Source organism: Amblyomma mixtum, chromosome 8 (genome assembly GCF_055824585.1).
Source record: "Amblyomma mixtum isolate Tamu chromosome 8, ASM5582458v1, whole genome shotgun sequence".
Lineage (NCBI taxonomy): Eukaryota > Metazoa > Arthropoda > Arachnida > Ixodida > Ixodidae > Amblyomma > Amblyomma mixtum.
This window is the reverse complement of record NC_143019.1, coordinates 2319912-2343086: the sequence shown is the minus strand read 5'-3', so window position 1 is coordinate 2343086 and position 23175 is coordinate 2319912. Positions and strand designations below refer to the sequence as shown.

Here is a 23175-nt window from a genome sequence, read left to right as displayed (position 1 = left end):
GCACTTCTTTTTCCTGCACGTTGGACATGCACCCGGTTTTCCTCGTCGTGCTTATAGCGCCCTCCTCCGAGGCGCGCCCTTCAGCGGACGTTTCTCTCTCCATCCTTTCTGCCACCATCAATCCGGACCTCCCGGCGTCGCAACGGCAAGAGTTACTGGACTTGCTTCGCAAGCACCAAGACTCGTTTGATGTGAGTTCCGCTACCCTGGGCAAGACTTCTGTTGCCGAGCACCGCATCGTTACCGAAGGGACCTCGGTTGTTCGCCGCCGCCCGTATCGCGTTTCTTTATCTGAACGCAAAGTCATCGAAGACAATGTCAGTGATATGCTCCGCCGAGACATTATTCGCCCTTCTGCCAGTCCCTGGTCTTCCCCGGTGGTTTTGGTGAAGAAGAAGGATGGGTCAGTGCGATTTTGTGTTGATTACCGTGCACTTAACAAAATTACTCGTAAAGACGTTTACCCCATGCCCCGGATAGATGACTCTCTCGACTCTCTCCAGGGAGCTGAATACTTTTCCACCCTAGATCTCCGTTCTGGTTACTGGCAGATTCCCATGCATGAAGCAGACAAAGAAAAAACCGCGTTCGCTACTCCCGATGGCCTTTACGAGTTTAATGTTATGCCGTTTGGACTCTGTAATGCTCCTGCTACTTTTGAACGCATGATTGATACAGTTCTTCGCGGCCTGAAATGGAAAACCTGCTTATGCTATCTGGACGACATTGTTATTTTCTCTTCAACTTTTCGTGACCACTTACGCCGCCTCGATGAAGTGCTCGCTTGCCTCGCTTCTGCTGGCCTTCAACTTAATACGAAAAAGTGTCACTTCGCCAGGAAAGAAATCACGATTCTGGGCCACCTCGTCAGCCGGGACGGCATTCGACCCGACCCTGATAAGCTTGCCGCTGTCCTGAACTTTGCCCGTCCCCAGCAGACTAAAGAACTGCGTAGTTTCCTCGGACTGTCCTCTTATTTTCGGCGTTTCATACGAAATTTCGCTACCATTGCCGCGCCATTGCATCAGCTCCTCACTGCTCACAATGCTTTCGTTTGGACTGAGGAATACGAAAGTGCTTTTCAAGCCTTGAAGCAAGCACTCACCTCCGACCCTGCCCTTGGCCACTTCGACGATGCTGCTCCCACCATTCTACACACTGACGCCAGCGGCCACGGCCTTGGTGCTGTTCTCCTGCAACGTGATAGTGCTTCTCGTGAAAGAGTTATTGCGTTCGCCAGCCGCACTCTGACACCTGCGGAACGTAACTACACTATCACTGAGCAAGAATGTCTTGCCGTCGTTTGGGCAGTTCATAAATTCCGCCCCTATCTTTACGGCCGCCACTTCACGGTCGTCACAGACCATCATGCGTTATGCTGGTTGTCCAGCCTCAAAAATTTGACTGGCCGCCTTGGGCGCTGGGTTCTTCGTCTCCAAGAGTACAGTTTTGACGTCACCTACAAGGCCGGTCGAACGCACCGAGACGCCGATGCCCTTTCTCGTTGCCCGCTCCCGAAGTCTTCGTGTCGTTCTTCTGCCCCACCTTCCACCTGTCACAGCGACTCCTCATCGTCGCCGGCTCTTCTGCACGTCGCCGCCCTCCCCTGCTTCGCATCTGACGACTTAGGCGCCCTTGTGTCCGATCAACGCAACGATGCTTATTGCCGCTCCATAATCGACCATCTCTCGGGAACTTCCTACCCTTCTACCTCTCGGCTGCGTCGGCAGCTTCGGCAGTTCAAACTCGACAACGATGTGCTCTGCCGCTACGTTTACTGCCCTGATGGCACCCGCTGGGTTCCAGTGGTTCCACGTACACTTCGCCCCCGTATTTTGGAGGCCCTTCACGATGACGCGACGGCCGGTCACTTAGGTTTTCACAAAGCCTACGACCGCGTCAAGAGCCGTTTCTTTTGGCCTGACCTTTCGTCCAGTGTCGCTAAATACGTCGCATCTTGCCCGCTGTGCCAGCGCCGAAAACGGCCAACTTCACCTCCTGCTGGACATCTGCAGCCTCTACCATGCCCCGCCACGCCGTTCGCCGTCGTCGGCATCGACTTGTACGGCCCGCTTCCTCTATCTACACGAGGTAATCGCTGGATAGTCACTGCCGTCGACCATCTGACACGCTACGCCGAGACCGCAGCCTTGGCTGATGGATCGGCGCCCGAAGTTGCTACATTCTTTCTACAATCCATCGTACTGCGCCACGGCGCCCCTCGGGTGCTTCTCAGTGACCGCGGCCGGACGTTCCTTTCGACCCTTCTTGCCGAAGTTCTGCAATCTTCTTCTACACTTCACAAGATGACGTCCAGCTACCACCCCCAAACCAATGGTCTTACTGAGCGGTTCCATCGCACCCTGTCCGACAAGATTGCTATGTACGTCGAACCTGACCACCGGAATTGGGACGCAGTCCTTCCCTTTGTCACTTTTGCCTACAATTCCGCATTACAAAGAACCACTGGTTACTTCCCGTTTTTCCTCGTTTACGGCCGTTCTCCCACTACCATTCTCGACGCCTCTTTCTTCTCGACGCCTGCGAACTCTTCACCGTCTGTCCCCGACCAGTTCCTTGCCCGCTTGGCCCGGTGCCGCCACCTTGCTCGCCTGAACACGGAAGCCTGCCAGGAAGATCGCAAGAGTAACTACGATGCCACGCACCGCGTTGTCTCGTTCAACCCTGGAGACGAGGTCCTGCTTTCTACCCCTCTGCGGACGCCTGGTCTTTGCGACAAGTTCCAGCCTCGTTTCACTGGTCCCTACTTCGTGCTCGACCAAACTTCTCCAGTGAACTACCGCGTCCCTCCTGTTGATCCTCCTCCGGACCGCCATTACCGCGGGACTGAAATTGTACACGTTTCCCGTCTCAAGCCTTTCATTCGGCGCCCTGCACCAGAATAATCGCGGCCAGGCTGGCCGCTTCGGCCCGCGGGGGAAGTTAGTGTAAGCAATTTATTCGCCTTCTTCGTCGTCGCCTCTCTGGCTGTGACTTCATTCTCTTTCACCGGAAGATTCCCATCGTCATCGCTTGAGGCTGTTCGCTTGGAAGACGTCTCTGACGAAAGGGCTAGAATAAACGTCTCCGTGAAGTCTTCCCTTACAATATAATGACTCTTTCGCCTTTGTCTCTTACATGCCATCCCTGAGACCAGAAGATACGACTGCAGGGTTCTGTGCGCTCTTGGGGGCCCTAAAAACACGTAGGTACTCGAGACGAAAAAGAAAGCTAAACCCTTCCACGTATGATATACGATCGTTGGAACTAACAGCAGCCGCTTTACGATACGCGCTTCGAGTCTGGATGGCCTCGCAACAAGCCTACATGTGTAAGAAGGCAATAAAAGCGTCTCGATACTCTTGAAAAAAGGGGACGGCTTTGTAATATAGTTCCAAACTGTTGCAGACGTCGTGGCTGCGATCGGCGAGCGTGGGAAGAAAAGGCAATGACTTTCTACGAGAAAAGAGAGTATTTTTTGTACAGTTTATATCGCTCACACAGAGATGAATTCTGACACTAGGTCCCTAAGTCGAAAACCTTGTACGAGCATGGTTCGACCGCTTCCAAACACCGACATACTTGGTTTTCGTGTTTGAATTCTTCTATCCCTGGCTGATTCTGTATAATATTTTAAAATGCGATAGAAGAAAAATATAGGTTATATTCGCACACCAAGATAATATGGAGGAGCTGAGAGTCTCATTGTCTAGGCTTGGAGCGTGAACGTCACATGAGACATATTATGTTTGTTAGCAAAGACTGCCGCATTGCTGTCTTCTAGTATTGCGGCTTTTTCTCGCCACGGGCGTTTGAACGCCAGAGGTATCAAGAAGCCATTCTTGGGTTGCCTGATATAGAACTCAAGAACACAATTGCATGGCTATGTACTAGCAGTCTTCTATTTTTCTGCTTTGTGTGAGATGCTGTGAGCTATGCCACGTTGCCAGGCTGACTAAAGTGCTCTCACGCCTTCATATTACGAGCACACTTTTCAGCTCAAAGCATCGAATATGTTATGCGAATTTTAGCTATCCCTTCTTAAAGTATAATGGGCTGAGGAACATTCGCAATGGGGATAAACTGCGCACATTGGCTGCAGCAAACCCTCTGCCATGGCCATGCTATTACAGTCAGTCAAGTATATAGTAAACATGAAAAAAAAGGCGGTATGTGAGGTTTCGCAATGACAGTACGTCGTCGCGAAAACCTCCGTAGTGGAGGGTTTCGGAGTTATTTCGAGCACTTGGGGTCGATGAATGTGCTTTGAAATTACACAGCAGAAAGGATTTTTCATGCCTTCGCCTCTAGCGAAATGCGGCCTCCCCGGATTGATTGGATTCATCTGCCTTGGACGCAGCAGCAGAGTCTTACCAGCGTTGTTGTAGATAAAAAGGTATGGATTCATAGCGTATTGTCAACGTCGCCTTCCGGAAGTTTCGAATTCCTCCTTCCCCCAGTTTATCCGGGCGGGCTCTGTTATAAAAATGTTCAATGATGCTATATTTGGTTACACAGAGGCGAGGCAGTGGAACCTAAGATGATTTAGGAGTACTCTCCACGCAGTGTTCCAGTTCTGCTGTGAAAATGGCTACGAGCAATGGGTTGAGAACGGGCCTGAGGCATGTGCATTACAAGGAAAGGAAAATAAATTCCCTAAGCTATGCTTATAGGCTTAGCACCTTAAACAGAAAGACTCGATGCTGCTGCTTCTCTTAGCGCTGAAGTACTTCACTAGAAATCCCGAAAAAGCCGATGTTTGCCTGAAGCCTTTAGATACCCGCAGAAAGAAAATGAATATTGCGCGTCTGGGTTTCGAACCCGCGTCTCACAGAGTCAAATCTGAAGCCGCAATCCAGTGTGTTCGGCATCCGAACAGTACTGCCACTAAAACATATTGAAATATTGAGTGCACGTGTAGTTTTTACTCATTTTCAATGTTTTAATTTCAGTAGTGTGTTGTGGAAAATTGAACAAAATATATAATTAGCCCATGCATTAAAAAGAACGCGCTTTGCAGTAAAATGACTGATTTTCAGAGTGATAACAAACTAATCAAAGTTTTCATGCCGTAACTACCGTAAAACATGCGTGGACTATCTCGAGTGGTAGGAGGCGGGGAGTAACCTTCTTTCAGCCCTTTGCGATGGATTATATGAAGCTTACATGACACTCGATTATAAATTTAATGCTACTTTTGAATTTAATCATTGTATTTTCTTCAGGAATAAAGTGCTTAAATGTGCAGAAGAAATGTCATAACAGTCTAATTAGGGATGAGTATTCTAAAAACTTAATAAAACAAATCACTTGAAAAGCAAAGAGAAGCTTTTGCACTCTCACGCCAACTTCGGCACCGCATGTAGCAAAAGCATTATTTGAGAAGAAGTACCAAAACCCTGGTTCCTCCCAGCAGAGATTGCATTTGTAAGCCACGCTCAACGCCTTCGGAATAAATACCGTTCATTTTACGTTATGACACACAGTGTAGTATGTAATGTAATTTTCATTAGGATTCATGTGTGTTCGATATATTGAAAACTTGAAAGAAATAAAAATAGGGGCGGGCTGTTATTAATACATCTGCCGAATACCGAGCGCTAGCCTGTTCCGAGTTTGGTGCGTGGAACCTGCGGAGCCTTGATTCGATAAAGTGAGAGGTTGTTTCTAAGTGAACTAGATTGCACTGTGAGGTACGCTATACCAAATACTACTGCATGATGCAATGGCAGCCCCAGCGTTTTCTACACAAGTACTTTTCACTTATAATAACACCATACATGAACACGTGTGCGCTCAGTCGAACAGTATATTTATTTTGATTAAAGTAACGTTCAGTAGATTTTGCAAAATAACATGAAAGGCACTGTAAACTTAGGCAGGAAAAATTTTCCATCAAATACTTTCTTTAAAACCCCTTGCAGGAAAGTTGGCAGTTCCCAAAACTTTCGCCGAATCCTTAAAACCCGCTCCTAGTCCTTAGTTCGCCGCATTTTATATGTTTCACAAGGAAAACGATTCCGGCTGCCCTTCCCTCTGGTTTCTTCCAAGCTTCCTTCCCTTTTAAGGGCTGCGGGAGGGAGTGTCAATGTTTGGGCTTATCGCTGAGCCTCTGCCGCATTTGAAGTTTTAAATCCACTGTCACACCGGTGGTCTTAGACAAGTTTTAAGCCTTACATCTCACCACGTACGTGTGTTGAATGCTTTTTTTAATGTTCATTTATTTACAAAACTTTCAGAACTTCCAAGTTGCGAAAATATCAACAAGAATAGCCGTACTTTCGTACTCGGGGACAGGCAAGCACAACCGGGATACGCGTTTCTTTCAGAAACATTAAGGGCACAAATTACGCGAATGAAAGGAGAAAGCCCAGCCACTACGTTAAATCTATTGAAAACGTTCTAGAAACAACTGGTTACTGCCATATTTTCATCGTTAAGATTTGTATGTCAATATGCATACCTGTTGCCGACACAAAAAAAAAAGATATGAATAAGGAGCTTGCGCTGGTAGATAAGAATTGTATTCAGGCGGTGTCAAATTAGCTGAAATTTTATGCGCCATTTCTTCATCACAGTTACTGACAAGAAAGCCCTGCCTCGAAAAATAAACAGCTTATTTACAAAGATTTAAAGCTGAAACAAGTCGTCAATGAATGAGCAATATTTATTGCTTAAAAATGAACGCCACAGTACTCTTGAAGTAATAGATCAGGGTATTCTATAAGAACAGCTTTTCTCCTGAGGAAAAAAGGGTTCAAAATAATGGGCGCAGAAAAATAGGCGCTGTACAGCAGTATTTCAAGTAGTTCCAGCTGGAGTGTTAATGGAACAAAAAGAATAACTGCCGGCTTATCGTATCTACGGAACCAAACGAGCAAACAGTTGAAAATAAGACATTATGCGTCATAAAACAGTTCTATCACTCACCACTGCAATACCAGAAACTGCGGACTATTCAGAGATATCTGTAAGCTTTGTACACCCACACCGTTTCGTCGTAAGTTAACTTTTCCAGTATCCTGACAAGTAAGTGACAATCTCGTTGAAAAAGAAGCCATTTTTTACAAATACAGAGATGCTTCTCTGCAAGGGCCAATGATGAACCTGCGACTTTATAGTAGAAACGTTATTTTGAGACTTTTTTCAAAGCACGCACAACGTACCGTGCCCACCAGGGTGGAAATTTGGGCAAGTCCTCCTGCTTTTGCGCTACTCATATGTTATGAACCGCGTCCATTAGCAGTGCTGTCACAGTATGAATGTTTCTGCTTCTTTTTTCCTTTGATGTCAACGGGCTACGCATCATGCCGGACCGTGAAGCGGCATTTTTTACTGTCTAAAAAATTTAACTATACTCTAAGGCTTCCTAGAATCCTTTTTTTGTCTCCAATCTAAATTTACGATGCCTATTTCTGTAATAACCACAAAGAGGCTATTATATATGCCTCGAAATTAAGGATCCCCGAACGTCATCTCTTCATCTTAAATGTCCGTTTAGGTTAGCGCGTAAGACCTTCCACGTTTATGCCATGTAAAGATTGAACTCTTCAAAGGAAGGCAGCCGGTGCTCCGCTCATTATTCGGCTGGTGTGTGTGGAGATTACATAACCAAGTAACTTTTAGAGTTCAAAATAAGACAAGTAGAAAAAGAAGATTTCAATGCGTCTTGCGCGCCTATTGCAAACTTACCAACCGACGCACGCTCAGTATTCAGTTTTACATGATAATGTAATGTAAATAAGTTCAACACTGAACTTCTTCAACACAACGCAACTTTATTCAACACTGATAGGTCAGCGTTGGGAACCAACCGATCAATGTTTAACACACAACCTTATTGAGCGAGGCTGCCTTCGAAGTGCTATTCGAAGAAAAATCTGTTGCCGTTTGGATGTCATCGATCATGGTGAGGTTACGAGGAATTAACAACGTTGAAAATCTGGCTTGTTGGTTCATACTTCGAACCATACATGCATGTTAATTTATACAAATTTATACATGCATGTTAAGATGCGTGTATAAATTCTTGTGCTTTTGTTTCTGATAAAGTTGTTGGAAGTTAGCGCTGTTTGTGTCTACTCGTTTTTGGTCCCTTGTCCTGTTTGCGCTATTGCTCCGAATTATGAGGAATGTTTAACCACATGATTGTGATCAGCCTAACTGCGCCCAGTGCAGGACAGAGGCCTATCCCATATCTGTCCATTTCTCCTTCTCTTATGGCACCTGCGGCTACCTGATCCCAGCAATGTAATGCCTCTCCTCCGCCAACCACCCCCTGCTACACTTGCCTTCTCTTGGATCAAAGTTTTGTTACAAATAACAACCACCGGTTATCTCGCCTTCGCAGTACCTGCCCTGCCGATATCCATCTCTCGTTCTTCTTTATTTCTACTAAGATCTCATTTGGTTACATTTGTTACCTCCCGCACTCTGCTCTTTTCCTGTCTGCTAACGCTGCACCTATTATTTTCCTTTTCATTGCCTGCTACTTTGTCCTCAATTTGTGTCAAACTATCTTTGTTAGCTACGTTTCCGGTCCATAGATAGTAGTATATGCCGTAAGATTTAGTTGTTATCTATTATTCTCTTGACAGATACTGGTAAGCTGCTGTTTGTTTTCTGAGAGCACCTCCCAAATTCGCCCCACCTGATTATTTTTAGCCAATTCACCCTCCAAGTCCTTATCCACGGCCACTACCTGCCCTATGAAAATATGTCGCTGCCTGCCCTTACAATTCCACCTCTTATAGTCCTATCCTAAACTGCGGTTCCCTTCGAGTCTGTTGAAGATTTGTTTAGCTTTCTGCACTTGAAATCCACCATCCACATTTAGCGGTCTGGACATTCTTCGCCATTTATCAAAATTTGCACTTCCTCCTTTAAGTTATTTGTGGAGGAAATGTCAAAGGTATGTTCAAGAATATATTTTATGCCGTGAGTCTGGGCAGGCCCGAACTAGGTACAGAATTTCTAAAATGTACAGATTTAGCCATAGCCGCCGCGGGTTTAGTGGCTATGGCGCTCCGCTGCTGACCCCAAAGAGACGGGTTCAATCTCGGCTGCTGCGGTCAAGTTGCGACGGCGGCGAAACTCTAGAGACCCGTGTGCTGTGCGATTTCAGTGCACGTTAAAGAACCCCAGGTGGTCGAAATTTCCGGAGCCCTTTACTACGGTGTCCCTCACAGCATGAGTCACATTGGGACGTTAAAGCATCATAACATAAACATGCATTTAGCTGGAAATATTGCTGACGTCTTCAGAAGTAACGATAGGGTAGTGCTTGTATAAATTAAATTAAAGCCGATTTATGCTGAAAGTTGCACATATCTATGCCCCTGCATACAGTCTTAATGACGAGATAGTTGAGCGTTTCAGTGAACCCGTAGAATGGGCAATGTGGAAGGCAGAAACGAAATACCGTGTGCTAATAGACCAATTAAATCGATGGTGGACGACACCATCTGTTTGTAGAGAAAGAACAGTCCTATGAGTAGTAGTCTCCCAAGCAGATCCCATGCAGAACAGTTGTATCAGTGCAAACAGTTATCTGATATTTGCCAATTGTAGCTGGGCAGGCCCGAACTAGGTACAGAATTTCTAAAATGTACAGATTTAGCCATAGCCGCCACGGGTTTAGTGGCTATGGCGCTCCGCTGCTGACCCCAAAGAGACGGGTTCAATCTCGGCTGCTGCGGTCAAGTTGCGACGGCGGCGAAACTCTAGAGACCCGTGTGCTGTGCGATGTCAGTGCACGTTAAAGAACCCCAGGTGGTCGAAATTTCCGGAGCCCTTCACTACGGTGTCCCTCACAGCATGAGTCACCTTGGGACGTTAAAGCCTCATAACATAAACATGCATTTAGCTGGAAATATTGCTGACGTCTTCAGAAGTAACGATAGGGTAGTGTTTGTATAAATTAAATTAAAGCCGATTTATGCTGAAAGTTGCACAGATCTATGCCCCTGCATACAGTCTTAATGACGAGATAGTTGAGCGTTTCAGTGAACCCGTAGAATGGGCAATGTGGAAGGCAGAAACGAAATACCGTGTGCTAATAGACCAATTAAATCGATGGTGGACGACACCATCTGTTTGTAGAGAAAGAACAGTCCTATGAGTAGTAGTCTCCCAAGCAGATCCCATGCAGAACAGTTGTATCAGTGCAAACAGTTATCTGATATTTGCCAATTGTAGCTGGGCAGGCCCGAACTAGGTACAGAATTTCTAAAATGTACAGATTTAGCCATAGCCGCCGCGGGTTTAGTGGCTATGGCGCTCCGCTGCTGACCCCAAAGAGACGGGTTCAATCTCGGCTGCTGCGGTCAAGTTGCGACGGCGGCGAAACTCAAGAGACCCGTGTGCTGTGCGATGTCAGTGCACGTTAAAGAACCCCAGGTGGTCGAAATTTCCGGAGCCCTTCACTACGGTGTCCCTCACAGCATGAGTCACCTTGGGACGTTAAAGCCTCATAACATAAACATGCATTTAGCTGGAAATATTGCTGACGTCTTCAGAAGTAACGATAGGGTAGTGTTTGTATAAATTAAATTAAAGCCGATTTATGCTGAAAGTTGCACAGATCTATGCCCCTGCATACAGTCTTAATGACGAGATAGTTGAGCGTTTCAGTGAACCCGTAGAATGGACAATGTGGAAGGCAGAAACGAAATACCGTGTGCTAATAGACCAATTAAATCGATGGTGGACGACACCATCTGTTTGTAGAGAAAGAACAGTCCTATGAGTAGTAGTCTCCCAAGCAGATCCCATGCAGAACAGTTGTATCAGTGCAAACAGTTATCTGATATTTGCCAATTGTAGCTGGGCAGGCCCGAACTAGGTACAGAATTTCTAAAATGTACAGATTTAGCCATAGCCGCCGCGGGTTTAGTGGCTATGGCGCTCCGCTGCTGACCCCAAAGAGACGGGTTCAATCTCGGCTGCTGCGGTCAAGTTGCGACGGCGGCGAAACTCTAGAGACCCGTGTGCTGTGCGATGTCAGTGCACGTTAAAGAACCCCAGGTGGTCGAAATTTCCGGAGCCCTTCACTACGGTGTCCCTCACAGCATGAGTCACCTTGGGACGTTAAAGCCTCATAACATAAACATGCATTTAGCTGGAAATATTGCTGACGTCTTCAGAAGTAACGAGAGGGTAGTGTTTGCATAAATTAAATTAAAGCCGATTTATGCTGAAAGTTGCACAGATCTATGCCCCTGCATACAGTCTTAATGACGAGATAGTTGAGCGTTTCAGTGAACCCGTAGAATGGGCAATGTAGAAGGCAGAAACGAAATACCGTGTGCTAATAGACCAATTAAATCGATGGTGGACGACACCATCTGTTTGTAGAGAAAGAACAGTCCTATGAGTAGTAGTCTCCCAAGCAGATCCCATGCAGAACAGTTGTATCAGTGCAAACAGTTATCTGATATTTGCCAATTGTAGCTGGGCAGGCCCGAACTAGGTACAGAATTTCTAAAATGTACAGATTTAGCCATAGCCGCCGCGGGTTTAGTGGCTATGGCGCTCCGCTGCTGACCCCAAAGAGACGGGTTCAATCTCGGCTGCTGCGGTCAAGTTGCGACGGCAGCGAAACTCTAGAGACCCGTGTGCTGTGCGATGTCAGTGCACGTTAAAGAACCCCAGGTGGTCGAAATTTTCGGAGCCCTTCACTACGGTGTCCCTCACAGCATGAGTCACCTTGGGACCTTAAAGCCTCATAACATAAACATGCATTTAGCTGGAAATATTGCTGACGTCTTCAGAAGTAACGATAGGGTAGTGTTTGTATAAATTAAATTAAAGCCGATTTATGCTGAAAGTTGCACAGATCTATGCCCCTGCATACAGTCTTAATGACGAGATAGTTGAGCGTTTCAGTGAACCCGTAGAATGGGCAATGTGGAAGGCAGAAACGAAATACCGTGTGCTAATAGACCAATTAAATCGATGGTGGACGACACCATCTGTTTGTAGAGAAAGAACAGTCCTATGAGTAGTAGTCTCCCAAGCAGATCCCATGCAGAACAGTTGTATCAGTGCAAACAGTTATCTGATATTTGCCAATTGTAGCTGGGCAGGCCCGAACTAGGTACAGAATTTCTAAAATGTACAGATTTAGCCATAGCCGCCGCGGGTTTAGTGGCTATGGCGCTCCGCTGCTGACCCCAAAGAGACGGGTTCAATCTCGGCTGCTGCGGTCAAGTTGCGACGGCGGCGAAACTCTAGAGACCCGTGTGCTGTGCGATGTCAGTGCACGTTAAAGAACCCCAGGTGGTCGAAATTTCCGGAGCCCTTCACTACGGTGTCCCTCACAGCATGAGTCACCTTGGGACGTTAAAGCCTCATAACATAAACATGCATTTAGCTGGAAATATTGCTGACGTCTTCAGAAGTAACGAGAGGGTAGTGTTTGTATAAATTAAATTAAAGCCGATTTATGCTGAAAGTTGCACAGATCTATGCCCCTGCATACAGTCTTAATGACGAGATAGTTGAGCGTTTCAGTGAACCCGTAGAATGGGAAATGTGGAAGGCAGAAACGAAATACCGTGTGCTAATAGACCAATTAAATCGATGGTGGACGACACCATCTGTTTGTAGAGAAAGAACAGTCCTATGAGTAGTAGTCTCCCAAGCAGATCCCATGCAGAACAGTTGTATCAGTGCAAACAGTTATCTGATATTTGCCAATTGTAGCTGGGCAGGCCCGAACTAGGTACAGAATTTCTAAAATGTACAGATTTAGCCATAGCCGCCGCGGGTTTAGTGGCTATGGCGCTCCGCTGCTGACCCCAAAGAGACGGGTTCAATCTCGGCTGCTGCGGTCAAGTTGCGACGGCAGCGAAACTCTAGAGACCCGTGTGCTGTGCGATGTCAGTGCACGTTAAAGAACCCCAGGTGGTCGAAATTTTCGGAGCCCTTCACTACGGTGTCCCTCACAGCATGAGTCACCTTGGGACGTTAAAGCCTCATAACATAAACATGCATTTAGCTGGAAATATTGCTGACGTCTTCAGAAGTAACGATAGGGTAGTGTTTGTATAAATTAAATTAAAGCCGATTTATGCTGAAAGTTGCACAGATCTATGCCCCTGCATACAGTCTTAATGACGAGATAGTTGAGCGTTTCAGTGAACCCGTAGAATGGGCAATGTGGAAGGCAGAAACGAAATACCGTGTGCTAATAGACCAATTAAATCGATGGTGGACGACACCATCTGTTTGTAGAGAAAGAACAGTCCTATGAGTAGTAGTCTCCCAAGCAGATCCCATGCAGAACAGTTGTATCAGTGCAAACAGTTATCTGATATTTGCCAATTGTAGCTGGGCAGGCCCGAACTAGGTACAGAATTTCTAAAATGTACAGATTTAGCCATAGCCGCCGCGGGTTTAGTGGCTATGGCGCTCCGCTACTGACCCCAAAGAGACGGGTTCAATCTCGGCTGCTGCGGTCAAGTTGCGACGGCGGCGAAACTCTAGAGACCCGTGTGCTGTGCGATGTCAGTGCACGTTAAAGAACCCCAGGTGGTCGAAATTTCCGGAGCCCTTCACTACGGTGTCCCTCACAGCATGAGTCACCTTGGGACGTTAAAGCCTCATAACATAAACATGCATTTAGCTGGAAATATTGCTGACGTCTTCAGAAGTAACGAGAGGGTAGTGTTTGTATAAATTAAATTAAAGCCGATTTATGCTGAAAGTTGCACAGATCTATGCCCCTGCATACAGTCTTAATGACGAGATAGTTGAGCGTTTCAGTGAACCCGTAGAATGGGAAATGTGGAAGGCAGAAACGAAATACCGTGTGCTAATAGACCAATTAAATCGATGGTGGACGACACCATCTGTTTGTAGAGAAAGAACAGTCCTATGAGTAGTAGTCTCCCAAGCAGATCCCATGCAGAACAGTTGTATCAGTGCAAACAGTTATCTGATATTTGCCAATTGTAGCTGGGCAGGCCCGAACTAGGTACAGAATTTCTAAAATGTACAGATTTAGCCATAGCCGCCGCGGGTTTAGTGGCTATGGCGCTCCGCTGCTGACCCCAAAGAGACGGGTTCAATCTCGGCTGCTGCGGTCAAGTTGCGACGGCGGCGAAACTCTAGAGACCCGTGTGCTGTGCGATGTCAGTGCACGTTAAAGAACCCCAGGTGGTCGAAATTTCCGGAGCCCTTCACTACGGTGTCCCTCACAGCATGAGTCACCTTGGGACGTTAAAGCCTCATAACATAAACATGCATTTAGCTGGAAATATTGCTGACGTCTTCAGAAGTAACGAGAGGGTAGTGTTTGTATAAATTAAATTAAAGCCGATTTATGCTGAAAGTTGCACAGATCTATGCCCCTGCATACAGTCTTGATGACGAGATAGTTGAGCGTTTCAGTGAACCCGTAGAATGGGCAATGTGGAAGGCAGAAACGAAATACCGTGTGCTAATAGACCAATTAAATCGATGGTGGACGACACCATCTGTTTGTAGAGAAAGAACAGTCCTATGAGTAGTAGTCTCCCAAGCAGATCCCATGCAGAACAGTTGTATCAGTGCAAACAGTTATCTGATATTTGCCAATTGTAGCTGGGCAGGCCCGAACTAGGTACAGAATTTCTAAAATGTACAGATTTAGCCATAGCCGCCGCGGGTTTAGTGGCTATGGCGCTCCGCTGCTGACCCCAAAGAGACGGGTTCAATCTCGGCTGCTGCGGTCAAGTTGCGACGGCGGCGAAACTCTAGAGACCCGTGTGCTGTGCGATGTCAGTGCACGTTAAAGAACCCCAGGTGGTCGAAATTTCCGGAGCCCTTTACTACGGTGTCCCTCACAGCATGAGTCACCTTGGGACGTTAAAGCCTCATAACATAAACATGCATTTAGCTGGAAATATTGCTGACGTCTTCAGAAGTAACGAGAGGGTAGTGTTTGTATAAATTAAATTAAAGCCGATTTATGCTGAAAGTTGCACAGATCTATGCCCCTGCATACAGTCTTAATGACGAGATAGTTGAGCGTTTCAGTGAACCCGTAGAATGGGAAATGTGGAAGGCAGAAACGAAATACCGTGTGCTAATAGACCAATTAAATCGATGGTGGACGACACCATCTGTTTGTAGAGAAAGAACAGTCCTATGAGTAGTAGTCTCCCAAGCAGATCCCATGCAGAACAGTTGTATCAGTGCAAACAGTTATCTGATATTTGCCAATTGTAGTAAGGGGCACGCGTGCAATCGCTTTATTTTTCTATCTATGGGCTGCATCAAAACAAAACATGTCCTTTGATGCAATGGATTCCCGCAAATCCCTTACTATTTGTATGTGCCTCCTCAGCATGCATATAAGCGCAGCACAATTCGCAGCTAAATTTCTTGGCCTTTTTAACAAAAGTTCAGGGGACACTTTGGCTCTCTAAAGTGCTGCAAGGCGAAAGCGTTTCCTGGACAATGTTTGTTTTTATTTACTTTTTAATTTTTCATATTTTGTTTCATTTATTGTTTGCTCCTTTTCTCAATTTTATTGTTTTTATTGTTATTTTCTGATCTTATTTTATTTTGTTTTGATTTTTCTTTATTTTCTTATTTTTATTTTTTATTTTCCTTGTCTTGACTTTCCTCCTTTTATTTTATTTATGAAGCCCATGCATTCACTAGATGCGCCTTTATTCATGCTGGAACCTTGAGCCTTTTAAGCAGTGACGCCGAAAGTCGGACGCATCTGCCGACGCGTCTGCTAACGACAGTATGAGGCATTAAAGGCTTTCGCCTTAAAAATTCCGGTTGAGACTAAGTGCTGTTTCTTCCACCTTGGACGGCGGTATACCGCAGCATAGTTTTCAGTTCGAGGTTATACATTCAGGGATAATACTGTCTTGTACTGCTGTACATACAAGCAAGTAAACGGAGCTCAGAGGATGGTGAATAAATGAAAACAGAACTTTTCCATCTTTAAAACACGACATTTTTTTGTTTGCTCAGTTTCCGTCAAACGCACAATTTATTGAAAGGTGCATTTTTCAACGGGGAATAATTTTACCAACGCACGTTTTTCACATATCGTAATATTCCGCTGTATCAAATCAATATATCCCGAGATATATCCTCAGCAGGGTTACATTTTTTTATGATATTAGTGTTCTTCTATCGTGGAAAACGTTCCCCATTGGTTTTGTGTTCCAGTCTTTACTCAATGCGTGCGTTGGACAAACTGTAATATAAAGATTTCTCTACGCGTCTGAAGAATGGACCATTTTCTATCAACATTTTCATAGCACTAACTTCTAACATTTCACTATCTTAACAATCGAAATTGATTTCCAAGAATCGCGGTTACGATAGTAGTTTTTGCATTAGTCAATGAAGGATTGTCAAGGTGCATGTAAGGAGTGCTTCACTGTCTGTTATTTTTGACTTTATACAGCTGGGTACGTTTTGTCATAAGCAAATAAAAATATCTGGCTGTATAGCAAACCATTCAGAAGTATTACCATGCAAGGTAATCGTGGAATTCTCCTACGCCTCCAGGAAAATAATGTTGCCCCTCCTTCAGTAAGAGAACTGTTTGCGGTAGCGCTTTATCTAATTAGGCGCCTTTGAGGCTCGCTAACTCAATGAGGACTGGCGCGCTCCCCTGGGGATGAAAGGAAGGGCGCAGCATTGGCCCTGATGCAAAATAAATTAGCGTGAAGTAAAACTGAACTTCGGAGTTCGGGGTTGTTTGAAGCCCCGAAAGACATGCATGTCTTGCATTCCTTGACTGTCACTGAACAACGTACCAGTGGTCACTAAATTACAGCTTTCCATATTGCTGCATACAGTCATCGTATCTCTGCTGCAATGCTGGTCTGAAGCAGATTTTGTAGGTTCGTAAAAAGTGCAATTGAATACCCAACAGAGTAAAAGAGGTTAGGCCATTGTGGGGTTTTAAATTGGGGAGATAAATGCGCTCTACCCGTTTAACCGCGGCTGACACAGTTCAAAACCGCGCGGACCCCACCCCGTTGTCGCGAGCGCTACCGAGAGCACGCCGACCACGGCGGGCCTTGCTCTGCGGGAACAAAGGAACGACACACTGGCTGACAGAAACAAGGCATTTATTGCTACAACAACAATAACGCCAGCTAGCAACAAAATACACTGAGGAATCGAGGATGTCCGACTCAACAGCATGGTTACGAGCGAACGTTCGCCCACGGTAGGGCAGGGGGAAAACTCCGAGGCCAGACGGGATGAGCTGAGGGGAACATGTTGACCAAATGTTTAGGGGAATCCCCAAGGTGGAGTAGATTAGATCCCCCAAGGCCTCGTGTGGAACATGTTTCCACACGAGGCCGCCTGCCGGCGAAGAGTGAACGTCCACGCGCTTCCCGGTCCCGAGCAAAAGAGAACCCATCTTCCCCCGCGCGCGAGCGGCAAAACACGACATCCATGGCGCTGGTGTCGCTGCGACTCGAGCGCCCTCCCCTGTTAGTTAAAGTAACCCAACTGAGAAGAGTGCGTTGCGGGGGAGCTAACCACAGTTGGGGTGCACTGCGGGAAAGCGAACCACGGGGAGGCGAGTGCATCCCCACATCCCCACATCCATAAATAGACCCACGCGCCTGCAAGTTACATGCTATGGAGGAGTCTCCTGGTCTTCATGCACTTGAGGCAGGTCTTGCACCGGAGGTCACGCCGACAGGGTGCACGCAGACTTCCGCGGTATTCCGAAGACGGCGTGAAGGTCTCCGCTGGGACGTCTCGCATGGCCCGCGGACTACGTGTCCGTAGGCCCGCGAAGGGGAGGGCCGGTTGGAAACTACAGGCCAGGATTCTGCAGTAGTCGCGAGGGTAACAGCAGCCGAAGGTAGCTGCTGTCTGGTGTCGCCACGGCTGCCCCGGATGGATGCGGCGAACAGGATACAGGCCGCTCCGACGCAGCAGGCTGCAGCAAGACGATGTGCACTGGATCTGCAAAATTTCCGGAGCACACTCGGCATGCCTTTAACGTAGGTCACGCGAGGGGAAACGGCGTACACAAGGGCCTCGTGGCACTATACTCAACTCGCTAGCAAAACGTGTCGGGCGGCTGTGCAGCGCAAAGTTCGAGTGAACAAAGCCCTTTCTTGAGTTGAACGAGACTGCTCAGTTCATGCTAGGTTAAAAAAACGGGTGGGGCAGCAAAGTGCGCCCCTCTCAACACCATGGTCCGGTGGTCGTGTCACTTTTGACACGGTGCAGGCAGCTCTGAAAAACCTTACTCCTCACTGCCATTGTGACGGTTGACGACCCCCAACAAAAGAAATACCCGAAACGGGTTTCGTGCGCGCAGCCGTGAGGAGACATCAGCTTTGTGGGGTGGTCTTACCCAGCTCACTGCGCGAAGCAGCTTCTGAGCGGTCGGCGCCCACTGTATCGGTCGGTGTCGGAGCGCCCGGTGCCGAGCTGCAATACCAGTGAGCTCGTAGCGGCACCCATGGCCCCAGGCCACCCGGCTCCCGGAGCCGCGACTCCCAGAGTCGAAAAAGGGCCAGCGAGAAAACATATACAGAAAATTCGGACCACCCACGCGGCTTCCGTACTCACTCGTTTCGGGCTCGGCAACTCCGCGGGCGCTAGGCCTCGCTTTCCCTCGATGCGCACCAAGTGGTTCTCGGGCTGAAGATACTCCAGAAATGAACAACTTGACGAAAAAAAGAAACATGCTGAGCATGTCGAAAAGTTCAAACATGCTGCAGCGCAATACACCCCGCACTCAAGAAGGCATGCCGCAGGTCCTAGGGATCAAAATTCACACTAGGCCTACCACTTGTCAAATCCGGACAAAGAGCGTTCCTCGAACCGGACAGACACTCGTCCAATGTTCCGAGAGCAGGCCCCACGTTGGGCTGCCTGATGTGGGGTTTTAAATTGGGGAGATAAATGCGTTCTCCCCGTTTAACCGCGGCTGACACAGTCCAAAACCGCGCGGACCCCACCGCGTGGTCGCGAGCGCTACCGAACGCACGCCGACCACGGCGGGCCTTGCTCTGAGGGAACAAGGGAACGACGCACTGGCTGACACAAACAAGGCATTTATTGCTACAACAACAATAACGCCAGCTAGCAACAAAATACACTGAGGAATCGAAGATGTCCGACTCACCAGCATGGTTAAGAGCGAACGTTCGCCCACGGTAGGGCAGGGGAAAACTCCCAGGCCGGACGGGACGAGCTCAGGGGAACATGTTTCCACACGGAGCCGCCCGCCGACGAGGAGTGGAGCGTTGCGCGTGGTTGTCCACGCGCTTCTCCGGTCCCGAGCAAAAGAGAACCCGTCTTCTCCCGCGCGCGACCGGCAAAACACGCCATCCGTGGCGCTGATGTCGCTGCGACGCGAGCGCCCTCCCCTGTTGCATACATAATGTCCGTCTTGCTGTACAGACAACACTGATGTATCCCTAGCAGTCTCTAAAATGAAAATCCGTACAAGTTAAAGAAAGTCTGCCCGTATAACATATACGTATGAGCCGACGTCCGGTAAGAAAGGGTCATTACAGTGCGCGCTGCAAGCAGTGCACAAAGTCTATAACACTCAAGCCGGGAAAAGAGGTGCTTATACACTTAACTCGGCGTTACCACAGTCATAAGGCATTTTGTTCTGTTTATCTTCTTGAGAAGCCCAGAAAGGGCAATGATACATTTCTTTTCTGCCCATTTTTTAGTCGGCTTGCTCTTTCATCAACTGCTTCGTACTGGTGTACCACGCGCAAGCTATCGTGCAAATATTCTGCCATCGGACATTCTGTTTGCAGCTCAAGCTCGGGCCTATGGCATGGCAATATTTCCTTTAAAAGGCCAGCAAGGTCTTCCTCCCTAAACAGTGGGTCTTTTAGCCCAGTTTGTAGTTTCGCCAAGCGATAATGAAATATTAACGTTGTTCAAACGAAAGCACTGAAAATCACTTAGACTCACTAAGGTTTCTCACACCTCTCATGGCTGCTTTAGCCTTCTTGAATACATATATGTAAAGACAGTTTATTTACCCTTGCAACGCAGGCATATAAGCTCTGCAATAAAGCTTTCCTCGACCGTTGTCCTCATCATTACAAGCATTTACGACTTTCCTTTCACTGAGTGATTTCGCCAAAATTTAGACCATGACTGAAAAATTGAAAAAGAAAAAGAAAACGAGCATCTCAAAGCGAGAAAAAGAAACTTGCGCTTAGAGTGCATTATAATATAGGCGTAGGTGCCCGCCGTAATGTAAAAATGATCATATACCAAATCGAAGGCTATTGCACTGTTCATTTGTTGAGGAAAACATATCAAGGAATTTATATTGAAGATCTTTTCTCCGCCTGGCTCCGATAGCGTGCCTAAGTGTTCCAGAACCCCTTAGAGAAGCTAGCAGAAGCTCGCAAGGAGCATTGTTCGGTACCCTGGTGCCAACGACCCAGAGTGACATCAGACACCATTAGTTAAAGGAGCTTCAATATAAAATTGAGAGTAGGTTCTCTTTTGAAGTCGCGTTGTGTTTTCTCACTAAAGGCGGGAGTTGAATGCTTTTCTTTCATAGCGTTGTTGAACTTGGCATTGAAATCTGAGGTCAACGTTCTAAAGATATAAAATGAGTTAAGTTTTTCATCTTGGCCGAAAACTTTCCTTCTTTTTTTGTTGAGATAGCTAAAATCTAAAAAAAAAACTTTTTAAACCTTGCTCTAGAAGTCATTACGAAGACTGCTTTCAGGTATTAGCTGTCCAAGACTTTATTGCTTTCGAAGGTCAAAGGACGTCAGTTGTTGTCTTGGTAAGATGAAGCGGCAAAGATTAAAGCAATCACAGAAATGCCTTATCTCCGAGCGCTTGCGCTCGTAAGGGCGCATGAGGGCCTTGCGATCGCGAAAAAATTGGAGAAAAAGTTAAGCTTTCAAAAATATTTTGCATACTAGGTTACATCAAACAACCTCTCTGCGAAATATCCACACTTAAAAGTATCCAAGGTATAAAAAACATGAACACTTCGAGAGTCTGGCAGGCGAAAAATAAAGCACAAACTCCGAAATGGCATTCCACTTCACTCAATAGCAATTCCGAAACCGCTATCCTACCCCCTCACTTCGCTATTTTTGAAACGCTGTTTTGTAACCTTACGTTTCACGTCTCACAAAATGGCATCACATCAGCTCAGCCAAATCTACAGGAGTTTTCACGCTACTTTATTTACTGCGACTGATCAGAGCACGCAGATTTAAAGGTTGTTATCTCCCTTCGGGATGTTACGAATAGTCTCTGCCTTATGAGCATTTTCTGGTTTACCTTAGCAGTTGGAATGAGCTTGTTATTTACTATTATGGTAGAGTTGTAGGTTGACGGTTTTTTCCCGTACTTTTCCGTTGTTGAAATAAATATAATCAGCTGCTGCCCCAAATTATAAACCAGCCCGTTTCCTACCTTCGATCCATTGAATTTTACCAATGCATTGCCACTTACGCATGCGTAAGCATGGTGTCACCGCACGACGTATTTTTTTGTTCTTTTAGTCTATAAATATTTCGAATGATTTGTAAACTTTTTTTCTTGCGAACACACTATTCCGATGGCTAAACCCTGAGCAAGATCCTGAGCATGAAACCTGGCGAAGAGCTTGCGATGTTTCAGGGTTTGTGCCAAGTGAAATAAGCAAATAATAAGCCAAATACATATCCGCGGCTAGAATTCCAACCCGCGGAAGCGGGGGCATATAAGCTTCACTGGCCACTGCGCAAGCGCAATAGGGTATCGAAGCAGCCAAACACGCCTACTGATAAACTGTTACACACCCTAGCCCTGTGATTGCCCTTCGTCGCCTTCACCATATTCCATTTGGTTGGTTGGTTGGCCTCAAGTAGAATGGCACATACCCACTACGGGGGAGTGGCCAAGACACAGGCGGTAAACTGTTGGAATTATTAAGAGTTTTAGAGGAAAAGGAGTATTAATAGGGTATAGGCTGACAGATTGGACGACGCATTTGGGGAGCGAAGACACTGAGAACTATCTGTCTTCATCGTCATCGTTGTCATTTAAACAAATCTGCTTTCGAGCGGTCATGAAATCTATAAAAAAATTGTCAGTCTTTTTTTGGCATGAAGTTTAACCAATATCCCCAATAAAATCCCAATACTGCTTATATGTCAAATATTAATTGAGTTAGTCAAACTCTCACTGCAAACTTTGTACATAAAAGAACACCTACATTGTAATTTTATTAGAAATCGGCCATAACAAAAAAAATAGTAGACGGCTTACATCCCTCCTAAAAAAAATAAGAAAATGTCGCAGAGTCATGCTTACTTGTATAAAACCGTCCCTCACACTACAGAATCAAATCGGGTACGAAAACTGGTGCCATATTCGTGTTTCTGTTCGCCGCATTTAAGTTAAGTTACGATGCCTCACAAATATACGTTTTTAAACACTTCCTTTATATTTAATTATTGAAAGACGTACCAGCGTAAATAAATTATTCTATCTACCCACAGTTGAATGCAAGCAATTCGTCAGTTCTGTTTTTCGGCTTTCCGCTAAGCGCCTTCCTAAGAACTAAAACAGCAACCGTGCTTCATATTACACATAAGCAACTTAACGTAATATCGGGGACAAAACTGGTATACTCCACGCGGCGGCAGCCGGAGCAATGGAAAACTGCGGCATTTTGGCGAGCTAAAGCACGAAACATTGAAACGAGCCCAGCGACACGCTTGCAGATAATAAAGGTCACATATTGGTTGTCTCGATCCCAGATGCCGCCTGTAGATGGCGTTGCAACGCAGTTTTCTGTTTCTCCGGCTCCCGCCGCATGGAGTATATCACTTTTGTCCCTGATATCTCCTAGTTGACTTGCGTGATAAGACTAAAGCAGAAAAATTTTCCGACCTGCACCACTTCGCACCAATTTCCTGCGTTCAGTGTCCTTAGCACCGCGTTTGTCCTCATCGCCTTCTAGGTGTTTGCCAATCGGCGTAAAACATTTCTCGTGTTCTTCGGAACTTCCCCTTTAGCTCTATCTCTTCGGCGCCAGTTCCCGGCTTCACGTCTTCTGAAGTCCTATCAGACTGGTAAAAGAAAGCAGTGCTACGAAAACTGACTTCCTCTTGTAGGCTAGCATAGCAAATCCAGTGACTAAACAAGAAAGTGCAACAGCTTTTTTCTCGTCTTTCTCAACTTTCAGTCTTGTTG

The 23175-nt window shown here is 46.5% G+C and overlaps 1 long non-coding RNA gene across 1 annotated transcript in view; it reads right to left on the bottom strand.

Moving 5' to 3' along the window:
• The window catches only part of LOC149331140 (uncharacterized), a 46473-nt gene that overhangs the window by 15778 nt on the left and 7520 nt on the right, over window positions 1-23175 (bottom strand). The window lies entirely within an intron of this gene.